A 14,063-nucleotide genomic window follows, 5' to 3' on the forward strand; every position below is an offset into this window, starting at 1 on the left:
GGGAAAAAAATAAGCTTTGCATTGGCCATGAGCCAGGCAGAGGGAGCAATGTGACAGAGACTGCCGTGGGAGGCTATTGAGAGTATATGTTATTCACTGGCAAGGCGTTGCTCACAAGACTGTGCCTGGAAGATTGCTTTGTGGGTAGAGAAGAAAGGAGCCTTTCAGCCTTTCACTGGGCTGGCAACGCCATTTCACGGAGCAGCCGTTTTGGAGTTTCCACTTGGAGTGGATTGCTTTATACTGTCCAGATGTGCACAATGTCATGGTTCTGTCTCTTGGCTTTCCAGATGTGCACAGGCAGGGAAATGAGCTTTGGCAAAGGTGAGGGCTGACTCTGCAGCCCTGGGAATCTCGAAAACCCACAAAGCTGCTGTTGTGTGGGGATCATAAAGCCAAGGCTCTGGAAGAGAGCTTATGGGTCATCCAAGTTAACCTCCTCGTTTTCCAGCTGAAGACACCAAGCCCAGGGACTGTGACGTGCTTGCAGCTGACTGATTACCTGAAGCTGGGAGCAAAAAAGACGTCAGCCCAGCTAGCATTCACAGACCCATATCTGCACACACCTGGTACTGTTCTAGGTGCTTGGACTACATCAGTAAGCAAACAAAGATTCCTCCTTTGTTCTGCTGCCAGGTCAGGGGTAGGGGAAAGAATGAACAATAAACATAAAAAATGAGTACATTATACAGTAGGTTACCCAGTAGCCGTCAGGTCGATTCTGACTCATGGCGACCCCATGTGTGTCAGAGTAGAACTGTGCTCCATAGGGTTTCCAGTGGCTGATTTTTCGGAAGTAGATCACCAGGGCTTTCTTCCAAGGTGCCTCTGGGTGGACTCGAGTCTCCACCCTTTCGGTTAGCAATCAAATATGTTGACTCTTGGTACCACCCAGGGCCTCCATATAGTGGGTTAGAAGGTAATAAATGCTATCCAAAAAAAGGAAAATTGACTCAGTTAAGGGATAGTGGAATACTGGGGTGGTTTAAAATTTTAGATATGAGGGGGTGGGATTTGAGGGTAGATTTCATTGAAAATTGACTATACTAGTTAGCTGTTACTGTGTAACAAAATACGTAAAAACTTGGTGTCTTAAACTAGCAAACATTACCTTACATTTTTTGTGGGTTAGGAATTCCAGAGTGGCTTTGCTGAGTAGTCCAGGCTCTCATGCAGTTGTAGTCAAGAGGTCAGCTGGGGCTGCAGTCACCTGAAGGCTTGACTGGGACTGGATATCGGCTTCCAAGATGGCACACTCATGTGGCTGTTGGCAGGAAGACTCAGTTCTTTGCTAGGTAGGTGCCTCCATATGGCTGCTTGAGCGCCCTCACAACATGGCAGCTGGCTTCTCCCAGAGCTAGTAGTTCAAGAGAAAGAGCTGGGAACCACAATGTATTTTATGACCTAGCCTTGGAAAGGTCATGTGACCTAGCCTTGAAAAAGTTGAAGAAGTGAGCCACAGGTATCTGGGAAAGAATGTTCCAGTGAAAATGTTCTAAGGTGGGAGTGGCCCAGTGTTTGAGGTAGAGCAGGGAGGCTGGATGGCTGGAATAGAAGCAGCCAGGGGAAGAGCAGCAGAAAAAGAGGTCAGACAGAGAACAGAAGGCTGGAGCCTAGGGTCCTTGTAGGCTTGGGCTCTGTCTCTGAGTGAAATAGGGAGCCACAGCAGTGTTTTGAGCAGAGGCAGCATGGTCAGACATAGCAAATGTGCAGAGAATAGACTGTAGGAGGTAAAGGTAGAACCAAGATTTAGTTAGGAGTCTATGTTTGTAACCTTAGAGGGAGGTATTAGAGGCTTCCACCAGGGCATAGCAGTGGAAGAGGGGAGAAGTGGCTCGATTCTGGACAGATTTTGCAGGTAGATCCCACAGGATTTTCTGCCAGATTGCATGTGAGATGTGAAAGAGAGAGAGTACCCAAAGATGACACCAAAGTTTTTGGTCTTCTCCTCCCCAAATAAGAAGTCCTGGTGGCACAGTGGTTAAGCATTCGTCTGCTAACTAAAAAAGCCGGTGGTTCGAACCCACTAGCCACTCTGTGGAATAAAGATGTGGCTGTCTGCCTCTGTAAAGATTACAGCCTTGGAAACCTTATGGGGCCGTTCTACTCTGTCCTATAGGGTCACAGTAAGTCGTAATCGACTTGACGGCAGTGGGTTCTTCCCCAAAGCTGTCACTGGCCACTCTTTCTCCCTGCTTCCTGTGGTTTTAGATAAAGAGAAGAACAGGGCTAGGAATCCAGCACCTTCCCTTATTTCAGTGGACCCATGCTGTGTTCTTAGGTTCAGCGCTTACTCTTTCTGGGCCTAGGCCACTACGCCTACGAACTGGAAGATGATCTTCCAGCTCCTAAGAAAAGAAATAATAAATGCTTGTAAAGGCACCTAAAGCTCCTTAGAAGAAAGTGCCCAGATGCTGGCAAAAGTATTAGTGAGTGGCAGTGGTGTTTTGAGCCATGGAGAACGGTTTCTGTTGCTACCTTTGCCCTAGAATAGTGATCCTGCATATGGGCAAACTGAAGCACTCCGTGAAACTGGAGTGAGAGGAGACATTTGGGGGGACAAACGTAAGTATCTTGAGGAAACACACTATGTGGTCTTAGACCTACAGGCTAAGGAACCTACCCACACACCCAGTTGGCAAGAGGAGAACGCGAGGTCCTCGTCCTCCAAGCCCTCAGATGATCCTCTTTGGGTTTTTTTTTTACTGTCACCTAAACAATTTATATAAAATTTAAAAACATGCAAAGCTGGGCTCTGCTGTTAGAAGTAAGAATAGAGATTCCCCTCGCAGGGACACAGTGATGAGTAGGGAGCCCGGGGCTGGGGGCTTCTGGGGTTGCTGATAATGTTCTGTTTCTTGATCTGGGTTTCATGGGTTTGTTCAGTTTCTGAAAATTCATCAAGCATAACACTTATGACATGTGCTCCTTTCTGCATATATATTCAACTACAATAAGCCACTTTTTAAAAAAGCAATGGGAAATTATTCCTCTTCCCAAAAGCATGACACCCCCTACCCCCCGCACACACACCCTGGATCTGAAATCCCACAATTAGAGTCATTATTTTCTCTTCCAAAGTATTGCCTTTAAAATTCCAGATACCTTACGGAGAATTAGCAAATATAATTGCTTTTGGCCGTTGACACTTCATATCGATTAGATAAGAAGGCATAGCTTAGTTTGGCCCAGGTTTGAACTTTTTATCAGGAGAATCATACAGTGTTTGCTATTTTGGATCATTTCTTTTACTCAAAATTTTGCCTGTAAGATACCTCCATACTATTATATGTAGCTGTAGCGCATCTGTTCACATTACTGTATAGTATTCCACTGTGTAAATGGAACTGTATTTATTTATCCGTTCTCTTGTTGATCGACATTTGCGTGGTTTCCAGTTTGGGGCTGTTACTGATAGTACAGCTGTGAATCCCCGGTACATGTCTTTTGATGAATACATAGGCACATTTCTCGTAGGTATATACCCTCACACACTTTTTAAATCATGCTGTATAAGGCAGTTTCATACTTGGCCTATGTGTTGCTGTTAGTTGCTACCAAGTTGACCCTGATTCATGGTGACCCCATGTACAACAGAACAGAACTTGGCCTGGTCCTGTGCCATCTTCACGATCATTGGTATACTCGAGTACATTGCTATAGCCACTGTGGATTTTGAGTGACTTCCAACCTAGGGGGCTCATCTTCAGCACTATATCAGACAATGTTTTGTTGTGATCCATAGAGTTTTCATGGGCTAATTTTCAGCAGTAGATCACCAAGCCCTTCTTCCTAGTCTGTCTCAGTCTGGAAGTTCCACTGAAACCTTTCCACCATGGGTAACCCTGCTGGTATTTGAAAGACCAGTGGCATAGCTTCCAGCATCATGTACAAGCCACCACAGCATAACAAACTGGCAGATGGGTGGTAGGGTTTATGCTGAGAGGCTTGAGCAGATGAAGGTCCCCAGGGTATCCCTCCCTCTGGAGTCAAAGATCGCATAGATATGTGGGAGGCTTCTCTCCATTTTTGCAAGAAGAGGTACACAGTGGTGGCCTGAATCACCTTCAGACACTACTCGTCTTGTGGCTTGACTTCCTGGATCTCTTCCCCACCCACTTTGGAGGGCAGCCGACTTTAAGAGAATGGTTGGGTCATCTCATCTTTCCAGCCTGTGGCCATAAGGCTCCCAGAGCTGAAAGGGGTTGGGTTGTGGGGGGAAGCTCCCTTGCGTGCTAAGCCAGCTCCGCTGAGCAGGTAGGGCCAGGCAGCCTGCGGGGAGCACACAGCCTCTTCCCACCTGCAGGCTCATCAAACACCTTGACAGGCAGCCAGAGTGGGAAGCCGGTGATGTCATCGCTGGGACTGAACAATCAGGCCTTTCACGGCAGGACGATAACAATCAAAACAGTAATGTAAGGGCCTGCCACGCAAGAATACACATGCTTACGGTACATGGGAGGATCTGAAGGCTGCAGTGAAGCAGCGCTTGTCAGGAATATGTCGTTCTCCTTTCATAATCAGCCGGCCAGAGAACATACCCTCAAGAGCAAGGCCGCAGGTTACAAAGGCACTGTCTTGCCAGTTGTCAGAGAAATCCATAACCTGTGCCACCACCTCCACCAGGGCGCCTTGCCTCCAACCCCAGAACTAAAGGGCTGAGCAACAATCTTTGGTTGGGGTTCAAGCAAGAATGTCCCATTGAACAACTCTAGGGGTCACCACTCACAGAGAACACAATGTGGCATTGCACAGTGCTGAGGTTGCAGAACTAATACTGCCTTCAGAGTTAAGAAGCAGAGACCTGGTGCTTCTCGAATGTTGTCTTTACATTCAGCTCCAGCCATCTGTCTTGCCACCCCTAAGATTGCTAGAAGATTCAATTCTACCATTCCTCAACCAAAAAAACCCACTGCCGTGGAGTCGATTCCGACACATAGAGACCCTGTAGGACACAGTAGAACTGCTCCGTAGGGTTTCCAAGGAGCGGCTGGTAGACTCGAACTGCTGACCTTTTGGTTAGCAGCCATAGCACTTAACCACTATGCCACCAGGGCTCCCTACCGTGCCTAGAAGTTCTCAAATGAGACGTATGAGATAAGACGTTCTTCTTCCTCAGTCTGAGCAGTTTGTGTCTGAGTAACTGCTAGAAGGCAAGCTTACCTATACTGTTGCTTACACCTGGCTGGTGCTTCTCAACCTAGGGTGCTGTTGACCTCCGGGAGCCATCTGGCAATGTCTAGAGATAGTTTTGGTTGTCGTGACTTGAGGAGAAAGGGGTGCTACTGGCATCTAGTAGGTAGGTCGAGGCCAGAGATGCTGCTAAACATCCTACACAGCACAGTGCAGCTCCAATAACAGAGAATTATCTTGTCTCAAATGTCAATAGCGCCAACGTTGAGATACTCTGCTGTCAATAAGATGTTCCAACTCCATGAAACCCTGGAGCCTCAGTTACGTCTCTTCCTTTCCATCCCGCTCTCCCTGTCTACGAGAGCGGGCCAGGACCTCAGCTCACCAGCCACGCAAGCGTAAGGCAACCCCTGCCCCTCTGAGTCCAGGTAACCTTCTCACTTTATGACGGTGTGATGGGTCTGCATGAGGACCCACACAGAAGACTCAAAGCGTAAGAGTCCCCGCTCTGCCACTTCCCAGCGGGGTCATTCTGTGGACAAGTTTCTTAACTCCTTGTGCTTCAGTTTCCCCATCTGTAAAATGGGGATAATAATGGTAGGAACAGCTCAGAAGGTGGTTGAAGACACGAGGCATGTTGATACGTGTGAACTACCTGCAACCATGCCTGGCCCTTGATAACACTCAATAGATGGTGTGCTGATTATCATCATTTGTATTCTAGCCGCAGGACCCTAGGCTCCTTCTGATGGAGTGGTAGCGAAAGATGAGTTGGTTTCGGCTGCAGGGTGTTGCGCCGGGGTCCGTAGCTCTCCGAGCCGCTCCTGGCACAGCTTTGTGTTGCTGCGGCCGCGGTAGCTGACACAGATGCTGACACGGACGAAAGCTCTCCTTAAGCTCAAGACCTGAAACATTCTTCAGTGAAAGGTTTGCGTGGAGACCACTAGTCAATGAATGTAAAGGGAACCCCTCGGAGCGAGCCTTGCAGCATGTGGGTGTCCCTCCCGAGGATATGCGCGAGAGCCCTGGGGTGGGGCTGGAGTGATTAGTCCTCCAGTTTTCCCTGAAAAGCCAGCAGACCAGCGGGCTGTGACTTGTTCCCATCTGCACAGGGGGCAGATGTGTGGGAGAGACGGCTTTGGCCCTGATGCATTTTGAGTTGTTGTTTGAGTGTTGGTTTTGATTGGGGTGGGGAGAGAAAGGAGGACCTGGGTCTGCCTATCCCCGCATCTCACATCTTGGCTTATTCTCTTCCTTCTTCCAGCACGAAACGCGTTTCCCCATCTCTCTCTCTCTATTAAAGCCCATTTTGAATGCCCCTTTCTCCCTGACATTTTCCCGAACCATCTTCCTCCACCCAAACCGTTCTCCCACCTTGCTTCGGGCCTCTCTTGTGGCATTTAGCAAGTCCTGGCGGTCTGCTCCCATAAAGATTACAGCCAAGAAAACCCTGTAGAGTTCAGTTCTCCTCTGACGCACACGGGGGTGCCATGAGTCAGAATCGACTCGACGGCAGAGGGTTTGGTGTTCGGCGCTGTGCTGAGTTACTGGGCGCAGGCCTTCCTCCTCTACATGGTTGTAAACTTGAAGATCTTTCTTCGATGTGGAATAATGTCGCACACGCCAGGGTTGGATGGTTGATTCTGGAGTCACTCCTCAAAAGAGGGCTTCCTCTTCCGCCCTCTGACCATCTGTTGCTCCTCCAGGGTCTGGGTTCTGGCCAGGAGGCCAAGAGTGCAAGTTGGAGACGAAACTAGTGTTGGACTGTGGGGAGCGGGAGGCCTGAGTGCCCCGCTTAGCTTGGCCTCAGCTCCTCCTTCTCCAAGGACCTCAGGCTGTGATTTGAAAAGCACCTATTCTGGGCTAAGGAGCCCTGGTGGTGCAGTGGTTAAGTACTCAGCTGCTAACTGAAAGGTCAGTGGTTGAAATCCACCAGCAGCTATTCAGGAGAAAAGACCTGGCAGTCTGCCTCCATATAGATTATAGCCTAGAAAACCCTATGGGGCAGTTCTACGCTGTCCCATAGAGTCGCTGTGAGCTGAAATTGACTTGACAGCAAACAACAACACTCTTACAGCGATTATTCCCAATCCGCCCAAGAACCCGGCTTGTTGGAGAGTTTGTATGTTTTATAGACAAAGCAGAGGCCGAGTTTCTTGTAGTGTGTGCTGGGTCACAGCGGCGCACCTGGGGTTCCACCAAGCCCCGACTCACTCTTCCACTCCACGTCCCATTACCTCCAAGGACACTGGGTTTCTCTGGGCCTCCGTGTTTCCTCCTCCACAGTGAAGGCGTTGAACAGGGTGACCCCCAGTGTTCTCTGACCTTGAACTCTGGGCTGAGCCAAAGGAGGATGGGGACTGCAGGGGAGGAGAAGGCAGTCTCGAGGGGGGAACAGGGTCAGGCCTCTGGCTGCCTCCTGGCCTCTAAGAAAAAGCAGAGGTGACTACCTGCCCCGGGTGGTGTGCTCGGGGAGCTCACACCTACTGCCCACCTTGGTGTTAGTGGTATCAGTGATAAGGGCAGGCAGACCTTCTTACTCTGCTGCCTGAAAGGACAGCACCACATTTGAGAGACCTGGCCATCTGCCCCTGGGGGCTACAAGCTTGGGAGAACAAGGAGTAAGGGGGCAACAGGGACAGCACCCTTGGACTGTCCAGACTGGAGGGACCCAGCCCAGGAATGGGTACGCGTCTTCCTGACTGCACCCCGATGGGCCGGCCCCCTCCACCTGCTGGGATTCAGTGTATGTGAGTGAGCCAAGCACCTTGCCGCCCCCCTCCCCATCCCCCGACCTTGGGGGTTTCCAGCTGCTTGCTGGCCCTACACAGCCTGAATCACTCCTTTGTGTCCCTCTCTGTCCCCTGAGCAAAGTGTCCACTGTCTCCCTGCAGGGAGGGGCTCTCCCCTACCCCTGCCCCTCCCGGCCAGCTCCTGGGTGCTGCTCAGGACTGGGCTGAAGACCCACTGCCCAGGGGACCTGACGTCCTTCCAGGGGGGCTGGTGGTGTCGTGGGGAAGTCGGCTCTCTCGAGGGAGATCCTGGAGGCGTCTTCAGAGTGGGCCTTGCGTGGGAACATTGGAAGTGCTGGGCAGGGCCTTTTAGGGTTTAAACATCAGCTCAGCTTCCAGGATTCTCTGTACACCCTCTGTGGTAAACTAAGTTGCCTCAGCCACCTGTCATGTTTCTGGGTGCTTCCTAGGGTGACCAATTTGTCCAGTTTGCCTGGGACTTTCCCAGTGTTAGCACCAAAAGTCCCCATGTCCTAGGAAACCCCACTGTCCCAAGCACACTGGGATGGTTGGGCAACCCTGCTCCCATCACAAAAACCTACTGTACTGGGGGAATTCTGACCCCTCCACTATTTGCCAATGAGAGGTCCAGGAGCTTAGATGAACTGTCACCTCTCACCTCCTCCCCTAGTCCTAGAAGCCAACTGATGTTTGGTAGTCTTTGCTCCTGCCATTCTCTTTCCCACCTCCAGCCCTCCTCGGTGTTTAAAATCAAACCAAATCAAAGCGCAATAGGAAATAAACCTTACAAACAGCCCCCATTTCCCCTAAGGCTGGACTGGGAGTGGCTGGCTCCCCGGGCCTGCCCTTCCCTGGCAAACTCAGATTCCTAAGGGAAAGGAAAAGAGAAGTGGAATGCTCCCAGCGGAATCCGACTCCTCTGCAGAGGCGGCCTTCAGGGACAGACCCTTGGCTCACCCTCCCAGGGGAAGGCTCGGCAGGGTGGCTCTTGCCCCTGCACCAGCAGCCCAGCCCCAGGAGTCACCCGCCTACCCCAGGATACCCTACCCTGTCAGCTTCCCTCCCTGCCCTTCCTCTTTCCTCCCCGCTCTCTCAGTGAAAGGCCCTTCCCTGGTGCTTCTCCCAGGATCCCGTCCCTGGCACTCCTAGGCAGGGGTGACAGGTCACCGTGGGGCTCAGCTTGTCCTGGAAGGGAAGCTGTCCACAGGGCCAGCCTGGGGCTTCTTTTCTGGAAGAGCCCTTCGTCCCCACTTCCCTCTGCTCCTGCCTGTTCATTTGTCCCAGTCCTGACGAACCAGAACCATGGTGTCTTTGTGCGGCTGCTGGGGAAGAGCAAGCCCCCAGGACAGCAGTGTCACTGTCTTCTGAAGGGGATTTGTCCCCTGTTGCTTTTGAGTACTGTTTGGAATGTCCACAGTCCATTTTGGAAAGGAAACCTCTCATTTGGGCTTTCCCGTCCCAAAGCCTCAACAATTGAGGGGACGGCCCACCAAGCCTGTTCTCCTGGGAATGGCAGTGCAGAGGCTTCAGTTCAGCGAGGGCCTTGGAAGCGAGCACAGCAGGCTTTGGGGAGGGGCCGGTGAGCCCTGTCTTCCTCCACGCCACCAGCCCACCCTCTTTCACCAACTTCCACCCCTGCCAGCCACTCCTAGTCTCTTAGGGTGGCCTTAACAAAATGCCACAGTGAGTGGCTTTAAAGAAAGGAGATTTGTTGCCTCATAGTTCTGGAGGCTAGAAGTTCGAACCAGGGTGTTGGCCATCTCGTTTCCCTCTATGGCCTCTCCTGGTTCTCTGGTGTCTGGAGCAATCCGTACGTTTTTTTCTGTCTGTTTTTGCCTGTGGATGGTCCTCACATGGCATCTGTCTGACCCCTGCGTGTGTCTCTGTGTCTATTCTGCTTGTTTTTGAAGACACCACTCGAAGGTATTAGGGTTAGGACCCGCCCTACTCTCCTGCGACCTCATTGACGTACCAAAGAAAGCCCCTATTTCCAAACAGGGGCATATTTGCAGGTGCAGGGTTAGGACTTCCATATTTCTTTTTTTGGGGGGACACAGTCTAATCCATACCAGCCCCCATGCTCCTTCGTCAGCTCAGAGCTTGCCTTGGGACCTTCCCTGAGGAGCCTGAGTTCCCGTCCCCCCGCTCTGCCCCCAGCCACGTGTTCCTTGTTACCCCATCGTTTTGTTTAGACGTCCTGTCTCCCCAACTACCCGCCTGCTTTGATACTCCTGCCCGGTGTTTCTCAGGACCCCCTCCAGGGCTCCCCAAATCAGGCTGTGCACACAGTAAGCACCCATCTGCCTGGCTGCCTGACCCGTGCGCGGGTGGCCACCACCCGGCGCCTGCTTTCCCCGGCTGTGCAGTTGGTCACTGGGGAGCGGGGACGGGCTCCTTGAGATGGAGTGGGCACTGCCGGCTTCCTCACCCTCATCCCTTGGTGATGCCTAGCTCAGTGGTTCTCAGCACTGACAACATGCTCCTGAAATCGCTGGCCCCAGCAAGTCAGCAGAAGCTCGAGGGGGTGGGGGCGAGGCATTGGTGTTCGCTGAAAGCACGCCGGTGGCGGTAACGCGTAGCCGGGGTGGGAGCTGTTGGTTGAAGTCACGTTTCTGAGCTGGTGCAAGTGGTGGAGAGGACGTGGAGGGGACTGAGCCCTTCCTTGGGTCACCCTGCCTGGTCGACACGTAACAGATGCACAGCACACAGCCAGGGAGGGCACGGGAGGGCCAGAGCCTGGTTCACACATAACATGAGTGTGTGAGTGTGAATGTGTGTGTATGTGTGTGTGTGTGACTGCGTATGTGAGTTTGTGTGTGTCTGTGTGAGTGTGTGTGTATATGTGCGTGCGTGTGTCTGTGTTTGTGTGTCTGAGTGTGTATGTGTATGTACATGAATGTGTCTGTGTGTCTGTGACTGTGTGTGTCTGTGTTTGTGAGTGCATCTGTGTTTGTGTGAGTGTGTATGTGTCTGTGTTTGAGTGTGTCTGTCAGGATGTATGTGAGTGTGTCTGTGAGTTTCTGTGAGTGTTTGTGTGAGTGCGTATGTATGTGTGTCTGTGAGTTTCTGTGTGTGTCTGTGTGTGTGTGTATGTATGTGAGTGTGTGAGTTTCTATGAATGCGTGTCTGTGGGTATCTGCGTTCGTGTGTCTGTGAGTGTGTATGTTTGTGCACACACACACACAGAAGAGAGCCAGAGTTACAGAGGAACATGTTGGAAGGTGGAAAGGCAGAGAAGCCGTGGCCCCAGCCCTTGCTGGGTGGGGAAGGAGCCCGGGGCACTCAGAGCGACTCTGTGGTGCCCAGCGAGGCCGGGCTGAGAAGGTTGGCAGGACGCAGAGGGTGTGGTGCCTGGTGGGCCAGGAGCGCCAGGCAGAGCGGGCAGGGCAGAGGTAACGAGGCTGGCCAGGGTGGAAGAATGGGGCTTCTGTGCCGCTTATCGGGACACGATACGGAGGAGGCTCCCACAGCCTGCCTGCTGTAGTCAGCGCCGCATCAGGGGGGCAGCGCTGGAAGCGGGGGCCCCACCTCTGACTTGCCGTGGGACCTCAGCCTGGCAGCTCCGTGGTTAGGCCTGGGTAAGTCATGCACCTGGCTGTGAACAGCACCAGGGAGGCAGGAGAGGGTGGGAACAGTGGGGCAGCCCTGACATGCTCTCACCACAGGTCATGTCAGACCCCTCAGCCTTCCATGATGGAAAGAAACCTTGGACTTGGGGCCTTGCAATGGGTCAAGAAAGGGGGGTGTATTCCCCCCACCATTGTGGGACGGTGAGGAGAGACTGGAAAGGGCCTGAGGGAAGGGGCCCGGCTGTGAGATCTGCTCAGGAGGGCAGGGCTCAGGCTGCCGAAACTCTGGCCAGGATCTGTCCTTCAGGTTCTTTTCCTCGTCAGAAAAAAAACAGAAACCAACTCACAGTGACCCTGCAGGACAGAGCAGAGCTGCCCCATAGGGTTTCCAAGCAGCGCCTGGTGCACTCGAACTGCCAACCTTTTGGTTAGCAGCTTGAGCTCTTAACCACTGCACCACCGGGACACCTCCTCAACAGAAGTAGATTTAAAATGGCCCTGCCGCTAGAGTGGGAGCTCAGGGTCCGCTTGGCTAGGGAACCGGTAGCAGAAGCCTCTAGAACAAGCTGGCTGGAGCATGCTTGTCGGAGTCCTATAGATTGAGCAGGGCTTGAGGATATGTTCCAAAGCCGGGTTTGGATTTCTACCCCCGGGGCCTAGGAGGCAAGAAAAAGTGAGGATCTTAGCTCTGATCCCAAACCCAGGTCCCACAGGCAGGTACTCCCCACCCTCCCTGGCAGAGTAACAGAGGAGTTTGTCCTTGAGCCTTTTTAAGTGAGAAAGGGAACCCTTGGCCCTTCTACTCTGCCCTACATACTGCCTAAGGAATGGTGGGTAGGAACCCAGAAAAGGAGCAAAGGCCAGGTGGCCCACCAGCACCCACCACCACACATGCATACATGTTTCAAAAAGCAAAGGAACAGAATAACAGCTTTTTCCTAAGAATCTCTAACCAGATTTCTCTTTGACCCTGACTAATTTCTCCAAGGAAGTCCCCGGGTAGTGCCAACAATTAAGTGCATGCTGTTAACCAAAAGGTTGGCAGTCCAAGTCTACCCAGAGGTGCCTCGGAAGAAAGGCCTGGTGATCTACTTCTGAAAAATCAGCCATTAAAAACCCTTTGGAGCACAGTTCTTCTCTGACACACATCGCATCAATGCGAGTCAGAGTCAACTCAACAGCAATTGGTTTAATTTCTCCAAATCCCCATTCTCTCTTGTTAAGCTGGGATAGATCGGGGCTGCCTTGGAGAGTACGTAAACCACAGTTGACTCCTTGCCTGGTAAACTCACCAAGTAGAGTCGCTTGTGAAAGAAGAGTAAGACGTCCCCCAGCTGCCCAGGGCAAAATCTTAAGAGTCACTCAGAGGCAACTGTATAACAGAATGCAACATTGCCCGGTCCTGCACCATCTTCGTTGGTGTGTTTGAATCCACTGTTGCAGTAATCGTGTTTTATAAAGTCATACGGAACACTGAATTGACAAATACTGAACCTTTGCTCTAGAGGAAATACAGGGTTAGGTTCCTGTGAGCCTCGGACCACATTTTCATCAACCTATCAATATATAACCTTGTTTTGTGTGTATTTCTGTTTAAAGAGAACTTATTTGATATATTTAATATATTTAATAAGGAAGACCGAAGAAGGATTGATGTGTTTGAATTATGGTGTTGGTGAAGAATATTGAATACCGTACTTTCACACAAATAATGCGCGCCTTCTACGTTTGTTTACCAACCACTCCCTCCCCCACCCCCCGTGAGGTATTTTCATAAGCACTGCTATGCTAATTTTTTTACATGTAGCTGTAAAGAAAAAACAAACATAGTGGGCTTACCAAAATACCTCACAGAGGGAGGGAGTGGTTGGCAAACAAACGTAGAAGGCGTGCATTATCTGTGTAAAAATATGGTATACCAGAGTCTCTGAGTTGGAATTGACTCAACAGCAATGGGTATGGACTGCCAGAAGAATGAACAAATCTGTCTTAGAAGAAGTACAGCCAGAATGCTCCTTAGAAGTGAGGAGGTGAGACTTCATCTCACATACTTTGGACATGTTATCGGAGGAACCAGTCCCTGGAGAAGGACGTCATGCTTGGTAAAGTAGAGGGTCAGCGAAAAAGAGGAAGACCTTTGACGAAATGGATTGACACAGTGGTTGCAACAATGAGCTCAAACATAGCAAAGATTATGTGGTTGGTGCAGGATCAGGCAGTGTTCTGTTCTGTTGTACATAGGGTCGCTATGAGTCAGAACTGACTCAACGGCATCTGACAGCATTTAATATATATTGTTCATTCGTTAACGTTGAACTCATGCCAACAGCCTTATAACTCATGTCTGAACAAAGCTTATCTAACACACATACTTTCTTCACAAGGCACATCACAGCCTTCTTGTACTTAGAAACACTAGACAGCACTTTAGCACTGTGCTTGGGGGACATTTTAAACAGCAAACTCACCCAGAAAAAGCACAGGAATGCCAAAAGCATGGCACTAAATAGACTGTGAAAAGGCTGCTCGTTTACAGACTGAGAGGCGAAACGAGAAGGTAGCACATCACCTCGTTCAGCCTCAGCTGGGAATGCGCACGTTGGGTGAT

At 51.0% G+C, this 14,063-nt stretch overlaps 1 protein-coding gene across 1 annotated transcript in view; it reads left to right on the forward strand.

Annotated features, from left to right (window-relative positions):
- Positions 1–14,063, forward strand: part of SLC39A11 (solute carrier family 39 member 11) — a 353,394-nt gene that overhangs the window by 331,759 nt on the left and 7,572 nt on the right. The window lies entirely within an intron of this gene.

This window comes from Trichechus manatus, unplaced genomic scaffold (genome assembly GCF_000243295.1).
Source record: "Trichechus manatus latirostris isolate Lorelei unplaced genomic scaffold, TriManLat1.0 scaffold00028, whole genome shotgun sequence".
Lineage (NCBI taxonomy): Eukaryota > Metazoa > Chordata > Mammalia > Sirenia > Trichechidae > Trichechus > Trichechus manatus.